This window comes from Onychomys torridus, chromosome 6, assembly GCF_903995425.1.
Source record: "Onychomys torridus chromosome 6, mOncTor1.1, whole genome shotgun sequence".
Taxonomy (NCBI): Eukaryota; Metazoa; Chordata; class Mammalia; order Rodentia; family Cricetidae; genus Onychomys; species Onychomys torridus.
The window spans coordinates 108,734,750-108,753,866 of record NC_050448.1 but is presented as its reverse complement, the minus strand read 5'-3'; the positions used below and the strand labels follow the sequence as shown (position 1 = coordinate 108,753,866).

The following is a 19,117-nucleotide window of genomic DNA, read 5'->3' as shown; positions in this document are numbered from 1 at the left end:
ATACACACACATATACATGTATGTATATATATAGTCATGATTTAACTTTTGTAGGTCACATGTGTTTCCTTTGCTGTGAAAAGCTTTTTAGTTTTATGAGATCCTATTTATCAGTTGTTAGTCTTATTTCCCATACTATCAAAGTCTTTGCTTAACAAAAGCAGTCTATAACTATAATTCAGTCTCATTCAAAATTCTAGGGACATTCTTCATAGACACAGAGAAAACAATCCAAAATGTATGTGAAAATACAAAAGACTAAGGATAGCCAAAATGGTCCTGAACAAAAAGAATACCACAGCAGATATCATATTTTCTTTCTTTCTTTCTTTCTTTCTTTCTTTCTTTCTTTCCTTCCTTCCTTCCTTCCTTCCTTCCTTCCTTCCTTCCTTCCTTCATCTTTTTTTTTTAAATGGGAAACTGCTTTCTCTTTATTTAGACCTTAGAAGGAAAAAATTTAAAAAAAAAAAAAATCCAGTTTTACATATTTGTAAATACACAGGACTAAATGAGCAGAGAAATAATTTCTTCTGTAAAAACTGGCCAAATTTTATCAAAACTTAACCCTACAGTGAAATCAAATTATATAAAGACATTTTTGCTTGCAACCTTCTGAACGATGTGACGGCTGCACCTCCGCCCACCACTGTCCTGTGCTGGCTCCTGTGCTGCTCCGATCTGAGAGCAGAGACTTAACAAGCATGGACTGTCAACAGTGGTCTGCAGTGTGGCAGCGTGGCCAGCGGCAGGAATATCCAGGATGGGCAAGGACAGGTCTACTTTAACAAAGTGGAATCAAGGGAACATTTCTCATGAACACGTCACAGTATCAAATGAATCATATAAGAGAAAAATAGGAACAAACCTAAAACACAAAGATGAAAGAGCCACCACAAACAAAGTAAGTGCCCCCATAATGCATCTGCAGGGGTGGAAAGGTGGGGAGAGGGCTGACATGCTACTGTGAAGGGAGGGAAGCTGAGTACAGTATTTACTTCTCATTGTATACAACTCTGACTCTTTACAAAAACGGTTATAGTCATGCCCGGAAAAGTGTAACCCATGGCATTTGACAGCAAACACTCTTTGTAGTTATTTTAAAGGGCCTTTTGAAAAATTATAACACAAAGGTCTGTGCTCAGCAGTCCTCCACTGTGCATTATAACAATACCGCTGCCTTTTAATACAAAGAGTAAGTGTTTAAAAGATATGAGCCACTGGACTTGACAATATCTTATAACTGTTCTTCGCATCATTTTTTTGCTCTTTGGGTTTTCTGTGTCATCAGGATGCTCAGCAGCATGGAGTTCTTCTGCAGACTCCTCCTTCTCAGGCTCAGAGTCACTGTCTGAGTCATCTGGATTCTCAGCATCAGACAAGTCGTCGTCATCAGCATCATCATCTCCAGCCACATCACCTTCCCCATCATGATCTTCTACCTCACTGAAGCCAAGTCCACGGTGCCGCCAGTATTGGCCTGATAGTTTACTGTCCATGCTCTGCTGTTACTAAGACTCCAGCTCTTCATTAATGTTCTTGTCTTTGTCCTCTGTTTGGAAGTGAGAAGTTGATTTGTGATCTCCTATAACAAGATGATCAGTGTGCTCTTTCTTTCCTGTATCAATAAGTCTCAAGAACTTTTGTTTTCTCTCTTCATTGCCTAAGTCTGCTGCTTCCCAATTGCAGGATCTTCATCAGGGGAGGATGAACGCTTCACCCCGTGTGGGTGAGACTCCCTGGCAGCACTCATCATGGCTGGGATCCTGACCTGGATATGCTGAACACACTCGCAGTTCTCCTCAAATGCGACACCAGCAGCCCTCACTCAGCCACCCATCCAAGCAGCACCACTCCAGAACGCAGAGTCCCTCCCACCATATCTTATTTCAAGTTCTACTACAGAGCTATAGTAATAAGAACAGCGAGGTGCTGGTGCAAGCAAGCATGTGCACGAGAACACACACACACACACACACACACACACACACACACACACACACACAGAGATCAACTAAACAGAAGAGAGATCCCAGGGGCTAGAAGAGATGGCTGAGGGCTTAAGAGCACTAGCTGCTCTTCCAGAGGACTCAAGTTCAATTCCAAGCACCTACATGGAAGCTCACAATTGTCTGTAAGTCTGGTTTCAGGGCATCTGGCACCCTCACACAGACATACATGCAGGCCAAACACCAATTTGTCTATACAATTAAGGCTGAGCTGGGGGTACATGCCTATAATATCAGCACTGGCTGTGTGTATATGTATGTCTGGGGGTTGGTAAATAGGTAGAGAAAGGCATACCATATCTCTGTAAGCTCAAGGCCAGCATGGTTTATATATGGAGTTCCAGAACAGCCAGAACTACCCAGAGAGATAAAAAATCCACACAGGAAAAAAAAAAAAAAGCATCTTCAACAAATGGTGCTTGGAAAACTGGATATCAACATGTAGAAGAATGAAACTAGATCCTTATCTCTCACTCTGCATGAAATTTCAAATGGAATCAAGGACCTATTGAGTTCTTTTGTTGACTCAGATAGGGCCTCATGTAGCCCAGGTTCTGTATTCCCTATGAATCTGACGTCAGCATTGTCTCTTGAGGTTGTCTCTACCTCCTGAGTGCTGAGATAACAGACATATGCCACCATGCCTCATCCCAGCTACTCTATTATTCTTAGGGGGATAAAAATAATCAAGAACATATCTCAATATTTAAAAGGGAGAGATTAGTTACAGCTGGGAAAATGTAATAGAAATCTAATAGTAGAAATCTAATCATGGGTGTTAGGCTTTGGCCACCCACTTCAAGTAATAGACCTATCTATCCACTTTGGTTTAACTAAGTAGACCTCTCTCTGAACATCCATCTTTAAAAAAAATATTTTTTAAATTCTTTAACAATTATATATATAATTGTTATATATAATTATATGTATAACTATATATATATATATATAATTGTGATATATATCACAATGAATTTGCTATTTACCTCCAATTTTCTCTCACACTCTTCCAGAGCCCCAGTGTATACCCTTTCCACCTGCCTTTGTCTTTTTCTTTTCTTTAATTATTATTTTTTAAATAGTCCACTGAACCAAATTAGTGCTTACGCATGAGTATAGGCAACATACCAGTGACCACATCTCTGGGGAAAAATGGCTTCCCTCTCCCAGCAGCCTTTAGTTGCTAATAACTCCCAGCTAGGGGTGGAGTCCCATGATCAACTCTGCCATCCATGCTGGAATTACTAGTTGGCTTGATTGGATGCAGGTCTTATGCAGGAAGCCAGAACTTGAGCATCCCATCTTTGAATGGGAATCTTTCTCTACCTACCACTCTAGCCTAGCTCTGAGACATGGCTTTCTATTCTCATCTTGAAATGTTTTATTCAAAAGGGATGGAATTTGGGGACTATATGACAAACAAACTCCTTGAAAGAAAGAAAAATAGTTTTTAAATTATATACTCACATTGCTTCTCCTTCATCTTCACACATGTGAAGATTCTATATTTCACACCAGGAAAATGCTAGCAGATCAAAGAGAACCAATGAACCTTAAGTTAAGGCCCATTCAAAACTGCCCAGACATCTACTAACTTTTACATTTTAGGCAGATGGATTAAATTCTTGGTGGCCCAAATGCCTATGTCCCCCATTCTTTTAGGAAATGTATAGGATCCAAAGCATTTTTATTAATTACTTTCAATTGTACACACAGGGATCCAGTTGGTCTTAGGAGTGCAATCCTTGGTGGTGGTTTCTGACAAATTTCCCCCATTATCCCCTTCCATCCTTTCTTGTGCACTCTTCCCTTCCTAGAAGAGTTCAGTTTTCAATGTCTAAGTCTGTTTATTGCACACAAAGGAAACGAAGGGTTTCCTACCTCCACTTTTTTTTTTGCTCAGGGCATCTCCAGACACAGACATGCCACACAGCCTTTGTGGAGCATGGTTTCCTTTCCTTTTCTTCTTCTTTTTTTTTAATCTTTTTTTTTCTTTTTCTGGAGCTGAGGACCAAACCCAGGGCCTTGTACTTGCTAGGCAAGCGCTCTACCACTGAGCTAAATCCCCAACCCCATGCATGGTTTTCTTAAAGGGATGGGGAGCACAGATTCAATCTAGTTGGCAAGAGTGCTGGGCTTCACCCTTGCTGCCCAGCATGAGAACAGAAATGGAAGGGTCCTCAGGTTACATGAAAGCAAGGAAAAAAAGCACAATTACTCCCTGAAGATTGCTCACCAGGCCAGTAATTGGGCATTAGTCACAATGATAAAGAGCCAGCATTGAACTCACAGGACACGTCCTGGAGTTAAGGACCTGGGTGATTTGGGAATTGATTTTCCATCATGTAATCAATAGGATGCTTGATTATGACTCACCAAACCCCACAGACATTCCCTGGAGGCATGGGTGATGCCTTGCATTAAACTCATCTCCACAAAACAGAGAATGCAACTGTGTGATTTCACCACTTACTATAAACCCAGAGACAAGAAAAAAGAAGAAAATAAGCAAGCAAAAGTAACTCCTCACCCCAGTTAGCACATCTTCTTCAGTATAGAAAAACATTTTATTTCTCTTCTTTCTAAACCTGGATTTTGTTTAATGGATCATGCTCCATCATATACACCCCCTTTAAAACTTGTTTTAAGTTTAGACCAAGTAATCATCAACAAATAGAAAATCATGAACTGTAGCTATGTTCATTTACAGCACAAGAGAAGAAAACTAAATATGTCTAGTGCTTTTAACAGATCTTGCCTGATTAAATCTCAAATATTAGACACACATTTCTTATGTGCTCACCAGGAGAATATGAATGTCATGCCAAAAGACCAGAAGATGTGCATAAGGCAAAAAGTAAAGTTTATCATTCAAAACCATGAACATAAAATGGAGAACTTAGATTACAGTCAAGGCTTGTGGACTTGCATAGAAACAGTAAACCATGGTCTCCTACTGAGAAAAGGGCTAAAAGTCAGGCCAGTCACAAGTCCTGTCACATTGAGCTGACCAACAAAAAATGGAATTGAACACGGTGAACTGGATGCTCAATATTTGATGTGCTGAATCAATAGCATGGAGATGAGTACAAGAATGGGAAGATGGACTGTGGAGAGCTGAACTCCATAGCAGCATTGATTACTGATGAAACCATTTAAGATCAGGAAAAGGCATTGAAAGGAAAATTCTCAACTTCGTATGGAAAAACAAAAAAAAAACCCCGGCTAGTTAGACAATCCTGAATAATAGAAGAACTGTTGGAGGTATCACCAGCTCTGATTTCAAATGGTCCTACAGAACTATGGCAATAAAAAGTGCATGGTATTGGCATAAAAAATAGACATGTTGATAAATGAAATAAAATAGAAGATCCAGACCTAAATCCACACACCTATGGACACCTGATTTTTGATAAAGAAGCCAGAAATATACAATGGAACAAAGAAAGTATCTTCAACAAATGGTATAGATCAAACTGGATGTCTACATGTAGAAAAATGTAAATAGATCCTTATTTATCACTCTGCACAAACCTCAAGTCCAAGTGGATCAAAGACCTCAATATAAAACTAGATACACAGAACCTGATAGAAGAGAAAGTGGGGAATAGCCTTGAACTCATTGGCACAGGAGACAACTTCCTAAACAGAACACCAATAGGGCAGGCACTAAGACAGAAAATAAATGGGACCCGATGAAACTGAAAAGCTTCTGTAAGGCAAAGGGCATTGCTGAAAGGACAAAAGAACAACCTACAGAATGGGAAAAGATTTTTACCAACTCCATATCTGACAGAGGGATAATGTCCAAAATATATAAAGACCTCAAGAAGCTAGACATCAAAAAATACAACCCAATTAGATATGGGGCACAGATCTAAACAGAGAATTCTCAATAGAGGAATCTCAAACAGTTGAGGAACACTCAAAGAAATGTTCAACACATTAAATTGTAGCCGTATGTTTCTTGGATCCCCTTGACCCAGGACAGTCCAGACAAATCTATCTCACCTGTGATCCTGCAGCTGCTCAGACCCAATTAAACACACAGAGGCTTATATTATTTACAGACTGTATGGTCTATGACAGGCTTCTTGCTAGCTAGCTCTTATAACTTAATCCACTTCTATTTATCCATAAGTTGCCACGTGACTGTGGCTTATTGGTACTTTCACATCTTGCTTCTCTTGGAGGTACTGACGTCTCTTTAGATTCTGCCTTTCTTCTTCCTTTCTTTCTCCTTGGATTTCCTGCCTGCCTCTAAGCTGCCTTGCCATAGGCCAAAGCAGCTCATTTATTAACCAATGGTAACAATATATATTCACAGAATACAGAAAGATATTTACCAGCATTTAACAATCAGGGAAATGCAAATCAAAACCACTATGAGAGTTAATCTTATACCTATCAGAAGGGCTAAGATCAAAAACACAAGTGACAACTCATGATGGTGAGAATATAGAGTAAGAGGAGCACTCATCCATTGCTGGTGGTAATGCAAACTTGTACAGCCACTATGGAAATAATATGACGAGAAAATTGGGAATTGATCTACCTCAAGACCTAGCTATACCACTCTTGGGCATGTACTCAAAGGACATTTCATCCTACCACAAAGACACTTGTTCAACCATGTTCATTGAGGCTTAATTCATAGTTGTCAGAAACTGGAAAAAAACCTAGATGTCCCTCAACCAAAGAATGGATAAAGAAAATGTAGTTCATTTACACAATAGGATATTACTCAGCTATTTAAAAAAATGACATCATGAAATTCACAGGAAAATGGATTGAACTAGAAAAAAATCATTCAGAGTGGCCAACCCAGACCCAGAAAGACAAATATTCACTTATAACTGGATATTAGCTGTTAAGTAAATGACAACAAAGCTACAATTCATAGGCTCAGATAGGTTAGGTAAAGAGGAGGGCTCTGGTGGGGGACACATAGATCTTTTGGGGAAGGGAAAATAAAATAGATTTTTGCAGGTAGACTGGGGGTGGATGGGGACAAGATTGGGAAGAATCAGATTAGGGGGAGATAGGACAGAGGGAGAAGAGTGCAGGAAGAGACAGCTGGAATTTGGAGGGGCACATTTTGAGGGTAGTGTGAAAACCAGTGCAGTGGAAATTTCCTGGAATCCATGAAGGTGATCTTAATGAGGACTCCCAGTAATGGGGGATATAGAGTCTCTTCTAGCCAGGCAAGGCTTCCAGTGACAGGATCTGGGTTATAGTCAATTGAATTGTTGACCAAGGGGTCCCTTGGAAATTCCCAAATAACCAAGGCTGACACTAAGACAAAAGATTGCTCTCCAAAAACTGACTGAGGACAAAATCCACACAATTCATTGAACATTGAGAAGTCAACCTAGTACCTACACTGAGCCTTTACCCCTGTGTTCTAGTCTGTTTGGTGTGGGAAAGTACTCTTGTATGGTCTGAGAAAATGCTGAAGGAAGACCTCAGACTCAAATAGTATGTAAAAGCAAAGAGTATTTATTAATATTCCAGCATATGTGGGGTCATTCACCTGTACAAGATGGTGACGACCCTAAGAGGAGTGTGTAGGCTCCTTTTAAGCACAGTTAAGAGAAGTTTTAGAAACAATTAGGTCATCTCAAATATGATTGGTTAAACAAGCAGCAGTTATATTAGTATATTTTTAATTAGTTTAGGTTTAGTCTCATCATTTTTGGACATATTTGCACAAGTTTTGGCAAGTCTGGATGTGGCTCAGAAGGGGGTTGTTGGGTTTGTCCTTGAGACACTGTGAGGCTGACTGAAGCCCTGTGTTTGTTCTCTTCCTCGACCCTGAATGTAAGGCCCTTGTGGATAAATAACCCTTTGTTGGGAGAGACACCTGTTTTGTCCTTTATAGAGAACTGGAACTTAAATTCAGTTGTGAGGGTGGGAGAGTCTAACCCCTTCACTTCTAAGGTTACAGAAAGAGAAAAATGAGAATACAAACCCAGCCACAAAGCCTTTGACTTACAATCTGTCCTGTTCGCAAAATGTGCTAGGGCAATGTAGCACAGAACTCATGGGAATAGTCATCCAATGTCTGATTTGACTTAAGGCCCATTCCACAAGAAGGAACTCATACCCAGACACTGCTTGGGTGTAATAGGAATCTTAAAGAGTCTTATTAATAAAACTCGAACATGAGGCCAGTTATTGGGGTGAATGCTGGAAGATCAGAGACACAGAACAAGCCACAGTTTCCTCACCTCGCCAGTCCCTCAGCTGGTTTTGTTTCGTCAGACTGGAAGCTTCTGAGTCCTCCTTCCAATGGCTCTCAGCTAGACTGTGCTGCTCCAAAGCCCTAATACTTCTTCAGCCAAATGCTTAACTAACTAAATGCTTAACCCTTAGTTCCTGGCCCTCATGCCTTATATACCTTTCTCTTTCTGTCCCCACTCCCTGGGGTTAAAGGTTGGGTTTCTGGGATTAAAGGCATGGGTCACCATGCTTAGCTGTTTCTAAAGTGGCCTTGAACACACAGAGATCCACCTGGCTCTGCCTCCCAAGTGTTGGGATTAAAGGCGTGTGCCACCACCACCCAACTTCTGTTATGGCTTACTCTTCCCATTTTCTAGCCACCATTTTTGGCTTTGTTCTAGTGGCTGTCTGTTCTCTGACCCCAGATATGTTTATTTCAGGGAACACACAATATTTCAGGGAACACAATACCCACCACATTTCCCCTGTTTTTGTCTAAAATTAAAAAAAGGTTATAACTAATACAAGAAAAATCATATCCAATAAGTATATATAATATACATAGTCAAGATTACATTAATGATGTCTAGTCCATTAACATTTGACAGATTCAGGGGAAAAACTCCATTATATATAACAATGTCCAGTCCAGTAACATTTGATAAACTCAGACAAAAATTTTTCATTACTTATCCTATCTTTTTTCTTTTCATAGTAGATTCAGTAGTCTACCTTTTGTCATTTTTTATATCTTCTCCTTTTTCCTTTTTAGAGTAGATTCAGTGATCTACCCATTTATCCTATTATTTCTTTATCTTTTTCTCAGGGTAGATTCAGTGATCTACCTCATATCTATATTCTTTTTTCTTTTTTCTTTTTAAACAAAACCTCTGAATCTAATCTCCATGTTCAGCTCTTTTCCTGACCATTAACAATTAACAACTTGTAACCAAGCATCATAAACAATGACAATATCCAAAACTCATTAAACAACCGAAAACCTCCCATCCCACTTTTTGGGGATGTGGGCGTCATCTTCTTAAAATTACTTCCATCTTTAGAGGATCCTGAAAAGAAAATTTTTGGGTTAATTGTCAAGTCCCGTATCATTTGTCCCACCGCTGCATAATGAGAAAGTTCAGGGCTTGTTTCAAGTCCTTGTTCAAGTAGTCTGTTAGGCTGGATCATCTCGAAATTGTCCTGAGCAGTTTGTAGTCCAGAGTCGATCTTTCCATGGTGTTAATGGCTTTACCATAGTCCATGTGGCATCATAGTCCATTGTGGAGTCCCATCATCCTTTTGAAGATTTCAAAGTCACTGTTAGGCATGATCATGGTTCCCTTTAGAATCATGGTTCCCTTTAGATTTCTTCTTCTTCTTTTTTTTTTTTTTGGTGCTTCCTCTGTGGTTTGGAGCAATTACAATCTCATGTCTGTCTGTCTTTCGGAACCATGAACGTTCTTCCCTAAAAGAGAAAATCTTCACAGCAATTTCTCCCCAGCATTTCTCTTGCCAACCTTTTCCAAACTGACCTTTGCCGATACTTTCTTCTAATATGCTGGTCCTGGCAATTCTTCTCTGAACAAGCAGCAGTAAATTCTTTGTTCCAGGTAGCAGTATCACCAAAGTCACCAACACGATGAGAAACAGCCAGTAACTCAAAGCAGCAGCCACTGCCTCCATGGTCCTACCGACGCTGTTTCTGTCTCTGCCCCGGCTGAAGCTTCTCCGTAGCTTCTCCTAGGCTGGCCTCAACTTGGGATCCTCCTGCCTCTGCCTTCTTCAGTAAATCTTACCGGCATGTGCCACCACAGCCGGCCGAGTGTACCTCGGGCCTGAGCTGAGCCCACAAGGCCACAGGCAAGAGGCTATTTCATGAATTCATACCACTAACGTTGGGCGCCAGATGTAATAGGAATCTTAAAGAGTCTTATTAATAAAACTCGAACATGAGGCCAGTTATTGGGGTGAATGCTGGAAGATCAGAGACACAGAACAAGCCACAGTTTCCTCACCTCGCCAGTCCCTCAGCTGGTTTTGTTTCGTCAGACTGGAAGCTTCTGAGTCCTCCTTCCAATGGCTCTCAGCTAGACTGTGCTGCTCCAAAGCCCTAATACTTCTTCAGCCAAATGCTTAACTAACTAAATGCTTAACCCTTAGTTCCTGGCCCTCATGCCTTATATACCTTTCTCTTTCTGTCCCCACTCCCTGGGGTTAAAGGTTGGGTTTCTGGGATTAAAGGCATGGGTCACCATGCTTAGCTGTTTCTAAAGTGGCCTTGAACACACAGAGATCCACCTGGCTCTGCCTCCCAAGTGTTGGGATTAAAGGCGTGTGCCACCACCACCCAACTTCTGTTATGGCTTACTCTTCCCATTTTCTAGCCACCATTTTTGGCTTTGTTCTAGTGGCTGTCTGTTCTCTGACCCCAGATATGTTTATTTCAGGGAACACACAATATTTCAGGGAACACAATACCCACCACACTTGGGTAATCAAGAACCAAAGACTAGATTGCCCAAAGATCCAGGATAAAACGAAACATGACTGGTCAAAAAAACAAAACAAAACAAACAAACAAAACCAATAAAATAGTCCCTAATGATATTCTGCTGTACTCACAGATCAGCACCTTATTCAGTTATCATCAAAGAAGCTTTCTGTGGCAGCACATGGGAATGGATGCAGAGACACACAGCCAGACATTATGTAGAGAGAGTCTAAATGGAAGTCTCCATCAAATCCCTCTGCTCAGAGCTCAGGGAACCCTGCAGAAGGGGAGGGAGGAAGAATATGAGAGTCAGAGGGATCGGAGGACACCGGGAGAACCAGCCCTTTGAATCAAGTAAGCAAGGCACATGCCAGCTCACAGAGACAGAGACTGAAGCAGGAAGCCCAGGGCCTACATGCCTCTGCATTAGGTTTTCTGTGTGTATATCACAGCTATTAGCTTAGTGTTTTTATGGGACTCCTGACTGTGAGACCAAGTGCAGCTTGGACTCTTGCACCTGCTCTTGGGACACTTTTTATCCTGTTGGGCTGCCATGTCCAACTTCGATAAAGTTTTTGCTTGATCTTATTACATTTTATTTTGTCATGTTTGGTTGTTGTCTCTTAGAAGCCTGTTCTCTTCTAATAAGAGACAGAAAGGGAGTGGATCCAGAGAGGAGGGGAGGTGATGAGGAATTGGGAGGAGTAGAGGGAGGGGAAACTATCATCAGGGTGTACTGTATGGGAAAAGAATCTATTTTCAACTAAAACAAAACAAAACAAACCAAGAAGCCATGATGGAAAGAGCATGCAGACTTAAGTAACAAAGGAAGCACTTCCCTTTGTGAAGACTCAGCTCTAGTTTCTATGGGGCATCACTTTGTTGTTTCCTATCTGTGAATGTCTACCCTCCACTTTAGCTTGTGGATATTTTTATTCATTGTACATAACAGTCCTTTCAAATCATAGGTTATCATCTGCCCACATCATCAAGGCCCATGCTCTGATTGATAAGAGAAGTACTGGATAACTAGCAGTTATGTGTTCTCACAATGGGCATTTCTCTACTTAAACACGTCAGAGAATAAAACATTCCCATCTTTCTTTTTGCCAATACTGGGGACTAAACCCAGGCCTTACACATACTAGGCACATGCTCCACCACTGAGCTGTATCCTTGTCCCATCTTCTATCATCAATCAAGCCATTGTGGTGACGCCTAAGTTCTGAACAACAGAAATCCATACTGTGTCTGTAGATACCATCCCTGGATTAACCCCACCATACTTAATTTTGCTACTTCATGCTATTCAGCCTACACCAGTAATTCCCATGAATCTTCTCAGTGAAAAAAAAATATTTCTCTTTTTCCATTATTCACTTCATTTTCCTAGACTTGAGGACCCCTAGTTTTAGTTCCCCAACATTTATCAATTCTTACTAGCACAAAAAGTGACATCAGAAGAATTTTGGGGTACAGTCAAGGTGAACCATTATCAGGCATGGGAAGGAGTGATATTCTATTTCTCTCTTTTCCTTATCTATGAACACATACATTTCCCTCTGCAACTCACTTTGGTATGCTGACAATTTCTCCTAAAGGGAACATGGGCATGGGACTTAGGCTGTCATTTTTTACCTTTTTCATTATGAGGCCCTGCTCCTGCTACTTCCCCCTTCCCTGTGTACCCCTAACATAGCACCTCCATGCTATTTCTCCAGCACATCTCACCTATGTCTTCAGCTTTATCAGCATCCTCCATAATCAGTGTGTCTAGGAACTAGACTAAGATTGAAGGCATGAGAATGAATCCCAGCTCTCCTCCTTATTCCTTAGTTTCCTTATCTGGATAGAGATGAAGAATTCAAATAGATGATTTCTAAGAGCCTTCCAACTCTATCAATTGACAGTATTCTTCTTACATGGCAAAGTCTTGCAAGGGTTCATGTCCCATATGTTTGTAATAATAGGTACCCAGGATGCACTTAATAAATGGAGACTACCACTGCCTCCTGCATGAATATCAATAGTTACATTGTCTCCGGGCTATAGAAATGGAAAGACTGCATTCTTCATGATCCCAGTTAGCAGGAGACAGAACAACATGGAAAGAACATTCCCTATAGAAGGGATAAACCAACAGGACCACAGGACCACACTTACTTTTTGGTGCCTGTGGATCAGAGGTCTGGGCCCATAGATAGTGGCAGCTTGTATGGAAGCTGGAGGAGACTGAGACTGGGTTTCTTCCTGCGGTCTCCCATCCTTAGTAACATTCTTATCTATCTGGACTTTACACGAAAGAAATCAAGTGGGGACGATTTCCAATCTTCCAAACGGATGTGAGCACCTTATAATGGCTTGCTAAACCCGATGGATATGGGTGATCATAAGAAAACAACTTTTGGAAGTCCTTATAATTCTGTAGAGATTCTGAAGGTACATCAACTGGCAAGTGAGAATTTGAATCAAATTCACTCAAACCTTCAAAAAACATGAACCCTATCTGTCACTTATCACTTATAATCTATTTCTCTGTTGGTAACTGGGGCACAGGTGCACCCTTGATCTACTAAAAGGTAAACATGATGAGCTATAGTTAATGTGCTGAAATGAGATAAAACTTTTTTTTTTTTTTTTTTTTTTTTTTTTTTGCTTATCACTAAGCCAACACTCAGCAAAATGAAAGTATTTCCTTTAAAGCAGATGGTGACACAGGTCTTGAGACAAGTTTCTTTATCCATGAAGATAATCTGCCATAATGAATTCAGTAAGGGTATTTGATTTTATACCCACACAAAGTATTAACTATAGTTAAAGTTTATAACAATTCAACAGTTAATAACATCTAAATCAAATATACCCATAAAAGAAAACCAAAAAAATGGTCAGCATTATTTTGAGCAGGAGATAGAGTGAGGTGAAAGTAATTCCACTCCCCATCTCCCCAGAAACAGAGCAGTTATGAATATACTCAAGTTCATTTAATAAGATGGAACAACTAATGTAGAATTGGCATTCTCTCTTAAGCTCTCAGCTACTCTTGACTGAAACATAACATCTAAGCCCAACATCTCAGAATGTGCTTAACTTAGCAGTAGGATCATTAAGTGAAAACCACCCTGCCCACAGTGTGGGAAGTGGCAAGCCAGAAAGCGAGAGAGAAAAGAAGTCGTTCTGAAATTAGCTTCCAGAGGTACCTCTTGCCCCCAAATAAAGACTTTATCATGTTTTCCACTGATTATAAAAGAAGCATATTTTGTTCTAGATGATTAAACAATATAGAAGAGGTATTCCGATGTCCCTTCTCATAAGAACACAAAACCCTACAGAAAGGATACCACCCTTATGAAGTCTTGTAACATCATCAACAAAAAGGCTCTATCTTCAAACAGTACAGTTGCATTAAAGGTTAAGCCTTCAAAGAATCCACAACACTTTTCTATTAAGGTTTAGTAGATGTTTAAGTTCATTTTAATGTAGGTCTATATGATCACTAATAGTTATATATTATTGTTGTCATTTATTGTGAGATTAGTTCCAGGATCCCAATAAAATATTTATATGCTCAAGTCCCTTATTTAAACTGGCACAGGGTTGGTATATTGCCTATGTATACCTGTCCACACGCTTTATATCTCCAGCACGCCTGAAACACCAAATACAGTGTGATTAGTAAAAGGAACAGATGTGTAAGACACGGCCCCCACCAGTAGCCATCACACCCTAGGAGCATCCAGATGCTGCTGCAGCTGCCCCAGTCACTGTCGCTGCATGCAGAACAGGAGCAAGGCAGAGGCACAGCAGCTGTCTACTCCCATACCACCTCAGGGATGTAGCCACTGAGGCTGTCACTAACTGCAGCCAGCAGTACACAGGGTGGCTTCTGTTCACAACACATGCCCAGCAGGTCATCCCTCCAAAAAAGGTTTATGACAGTAAAATGGCTCAATGAAATGACTGGATATGGTTTCTCCCACAGGAATGACAGCAAGGAAAATGTATTTGTACATCAGATGCCCCGGAGAATGACCCCAAGAAGTACCTTCACAGTATAGGAGCCAGAGAGCCTGGGGCTTGGTGCTGGTGAAGGAGAAGGATGTGGAGACCGCTGATGTTACAGGTCCTGACAGGGGCCAGTTCACAGCAAGAACTACACAACCAGCTGTAACCACTAAGGATGCTTCTTGCTCTTGAGGAGCACTTGCCAGGAGATGACCAGAAGAGTAAAGGGAAGAAGGAGGTATTGAGATTCCCTGAGGCAAGGTACAGCAAAGCCAGCCCTTTCCCTGGTCAAGGTTCCCACCTCACCACATATGGAAGCCCTGTGGTTGCCTCTCAGAGTTTTCAAACCTGCCTGTGCAGGGAGAAGTGGCCACAGGTACTGAAAATGAGGATGCAGAACAGGTAGCAAGAGTGAGGCCGAATTCGTGGGGCTGCAGGCCATGATGTCACCAACACTGCTCACCAAAGAGGCCTAGAGAGGATGGCAATCAAAGGACAAGGAGGGCCAAGATGAGACCCAAGGTCAGTGGCAAGGAGTGTCAAGATGAGACCCAAGGTCAGCAGCTGCCTCAAGGTCGGTACCTACCACAGCAACTTCATTTGCACACAGTTGCCCAGGGAAACTCAATCCAAATAGCAAAGAGAAAGATAGATCCGCCAGCTGAGAAAGCCGCTGCCCCTGGCAGGCTGAACAGAGTGAGTTCCAGTACATGAAGCTTACATACTCACCATCATCCACTTTAGTGACTGAGCAAAGGGAAATAAACACACAATTTCAGCAATAGGCAATTCCAGCAATAAGAACTGAATGAGGGCTGGGGGGTGGTGGCGTGGTGGCGCACGCCTTTAATCCCAGCACTCAGGAGGCAGAGCCAGGCGGATCTCTGTGAGTTCGAGGCCAGCCTGGTCTCCAAAGCGAGTATCAGGAAAGGCTACACAGAGAAACCCTGTCTCAAAAAACAAAGCAAAACAAAAAAAGAATTGAACAAGGGACCAGGGAACTGGCTCAATGGACTGCCAAGCCTGACAACTGGGTTTAATCTCCTGGACCTATGTGGTGGATGGAGAGAACATGTTCTCTCCTCTGAACATACACACTGAAATCTGAATTTTCAATGTATCTATACATGTTTTCAAAAATTCTCCCATCTGTCACATCTCATAGTTTTTCCACTTATTACTACATGCATTTCTGAGCAAGTTTCATCTTTATATTTAATTGATACCTGGTTCATTGTATTTTATAATGAGGTTCAGTCAATAGCTGTAAAACCCATAGCGTACCAGTTTTTTTTTTCCTGCTTTTTGCAAAATTACTTCATTCAGGTTCAGGTTCCTATTTAATGTTCTACATGATTAGCAATATTGCACATATAAAGCAATTATTTATCCCTTACATTCTAGTTATTTTAAACCACCATTTTAATTGAAAATAAGTTCGTAACATGATTCTTTACTGAATCTTTGGGAATTTCACATCATACAGCCCAATCCTGCTCACCTCCCAGTTACTCCGTATCTGCCCCTCACCCCTGTAGCATCCCCCCAAAAGAAAATGCCCCAACATTAATTAAAAACAAAATAAAAAGCTCACCTTGTTCCTCCATTTTTCCAGCACCTCTTCATTCATCCTAGAGGAAGCTGTCGTGTGTCTGCAGTATATCCTATGGTCTAATCATCCCCCCCTGCAAAATGTTCACTGCAACGAGTCACTGGTCTCATTCAAGGCCTCTGGCACACCATCATCACTGGACCCTCACCAAAACTCCTCTCCAGCATCCTGCTGTTGCCTCGAGTCACGGAAATCCTGTGGCTATTTGGTAGGATCAGTCCCTTCATGTACTCCAGCAGGTCATAGATGGGGTAGATGTTAGGGTAGGCCAACCCAAAGCCTAGGATGTGAGTCTGGATGGTAGCTGAGCTGGTTAATCTAGGCCACTTCCGGGACTGCACCCCTCAGGCAAGGGGCAGAGCCAGCCCTCCTAGGTCCATGCTATGGAGGCCAGCTTTCCTATGCCTATGGTCTCCCAAATGTGGGACCAGTTCTCCTGCTGCAATGTCCAGTGAGGGGCAGGGCCAGCTCAGCACAGTGCTCAGATTTCAACACATGTGGCTCCTATGACCCCCTGTGGTAATACGGGCCATGGATATCAACAGAGACCCCACACAGACATGGCCCTAGGCAGTTCCCGGCCTAGATGTTATCATGGTCTCAGTGGCAGCACGGGCCACCCAAATCAATATGGCCCCAGCAGCAGCAAGGCCCTTTCAGGGTGCTGACCAGACCCCAGGCATCCACACAGCCCTTGATGGTAACAGGAGCCATGGACATCAACTTAGACCCTGGCTGCTGCAGGGCCATGAACCTAGACATGGCCCTAAGCAGCAGCCCAGGCCCGGATGTCACCATGGCCCCAAGTGGCAGCACAGGCCATTCAGAGCAGGATGCCCTCCTCCCTCTCCCCAGCAGGTAGCATGGCCCTCAGACACCAACATGGTCCTAGATGGGGGCCCAGACTCCTGGCCTTAGCATGGCCTTTGATGGTATCAGGAGCCACAGACATCAACACAGATCCTGGCTATGGTAGGGAAATGGACCCAGACATAGCCCTCAGCAGCAGCCCCAGCCTGGGTGACAGCATGGCCCCAAGCGATAGCACAGGCCACTCAGATCCACATGACCCTGGCAGGGGCATGGCCCTTGGGCACCCACATGGTCGCAGGTTGCAGCCTAGACATCAGGCATCTGTGTGGCCTTTGGTGACACTATGGGCCACAGACATCAACATAGACCTGGGCTGTGGTAGGACCATGGAACCAGACATGGTCCTTATATTTTGATCATGTTTTTCCATTCCCTCAATTTCTCCCAGGTCCTCCTCTCCTCCCTACCCACCCAACTTTATGTTCTTTTTTTTCTCTCTTTAGAAAACAAACAAAACACAAAGATTATATTTTATAGTCAGCCATTTAACTTAATTTTTACTGAGCTTTTTCAGTCAATTAGTTACAAACAATAACCATATTTTTAATTTTTAATTAATTTATTTAAAAAATTTTTTCATTGATGTTTTGCCATGGTTGTTGTGTCCCCTGGAAGTGGAGTTACAGACAGCTGTGAGCTGCCATATGGGTGCTGGGAATTGAACCTGGGTCCTCTGGAAGAGCAGTCAGTGAACTTAACCACTGGGCCATCTCGCCAGCCCCTTAATTCTTTTATTTTTTGAGATGTCTCACTATGTAACCCTGATTTGCCTTGAACTCATAGAGCTTGACCTGTTTCTGTATTTAGGTGCTGAGGTAAAAGGAGTGTGACACTACATCGGGCTGAATCTTGGCTTTTACTCTGCTGAATTTAGGGTACCCAAATAAGAGAACTGAAAATGATGTGTTCAGGTAACTGGATAACTTTTAATATAGTTTCTGTGCAGTATTTTAAAATGTACCAATCCTGAAAATATTTCTTACTTATCTGACACCCAAATTGAATTTTTATTGGATAGATCTGTCCACTCTAGTTTTCATCTCTAACACTGCAAGGATCGGGCCAAATAGTGACCATAGTGAGGCCATATGACCTCATATTTTACTAGCAATTACTTTAGAGTGTCTCATTCCATGAATAAAATGAAACCAGAAATTATTGTAAGGGCAATCCTAGAACAGCACCTGGCATACAGTATGAAGTCAATGGGTTATGATTTATTAACAAAGTTCATTAAACCTTGACAAAATTATATTGCTTACATTGTACCACTTTGCTAAAGTATGATGGATGTTTCACTCAATAGGAAAACTAGGATAACTAGACACAAAGTAATATGAGAAGTTAATAGCAATTGAGGCTAGATTGAGCTGGGGGTGCTGGCATGTGCCTGCAGTCCTAACTATACAGGAAGCTGCGGCAGCAGCATCACGTCAGTCCAGAAATCCAAGACCAGACTGAGTAAAGTAAGTAGTAAAACCTGTCTTCATGCATCAGAATCACACCATTTAGGTTCACATCTAGCCTCTACTTTTTTTAAATGACTTTCTGCTTCTAGATGATTCTACTGAGTCTCACTTTGAACATCTATAAAATGAAAAAAAAAAAAAAAAGATCGTGTCTACCTCACAAGATGGCTACCAACACTGATGGAGACAGTTAGTGGAAACTTAGCACAGTGTTTGGCGGATAGCATTTTAGTAAATGATAGCTACTAATAGGTAACTGCTAATCGTTATTCTAATAGGTATTCAAGGTAACTGCTATTCACTGAACAGTTGGTAAGAGCTTATACTGTCCCAAGTATTTCTATACATCTTAAACAATGGTGATACCATCTACCTCTTTTCTCTACTTCAGAAAATCAAAACCAAGAAAACAATTCAACTCTCTCAGAAGTCTGTACAT

The 19,117-nt window shown here is 41.6% G+C and overlaps 1 pseudogene; it reads right to left on the bottom strand.

Moving 5' to 3' along the window:
* Nucleotides 1-1,200: 1,200 nt before the first annotated feature.
* LOC118586257 lies at nucleotides 1,201-1,750 on the bottom strand (annotated as a pseudogene).
* Nucleotides 1,751-19,117: the final 17,367 nt, after the last annotated feature.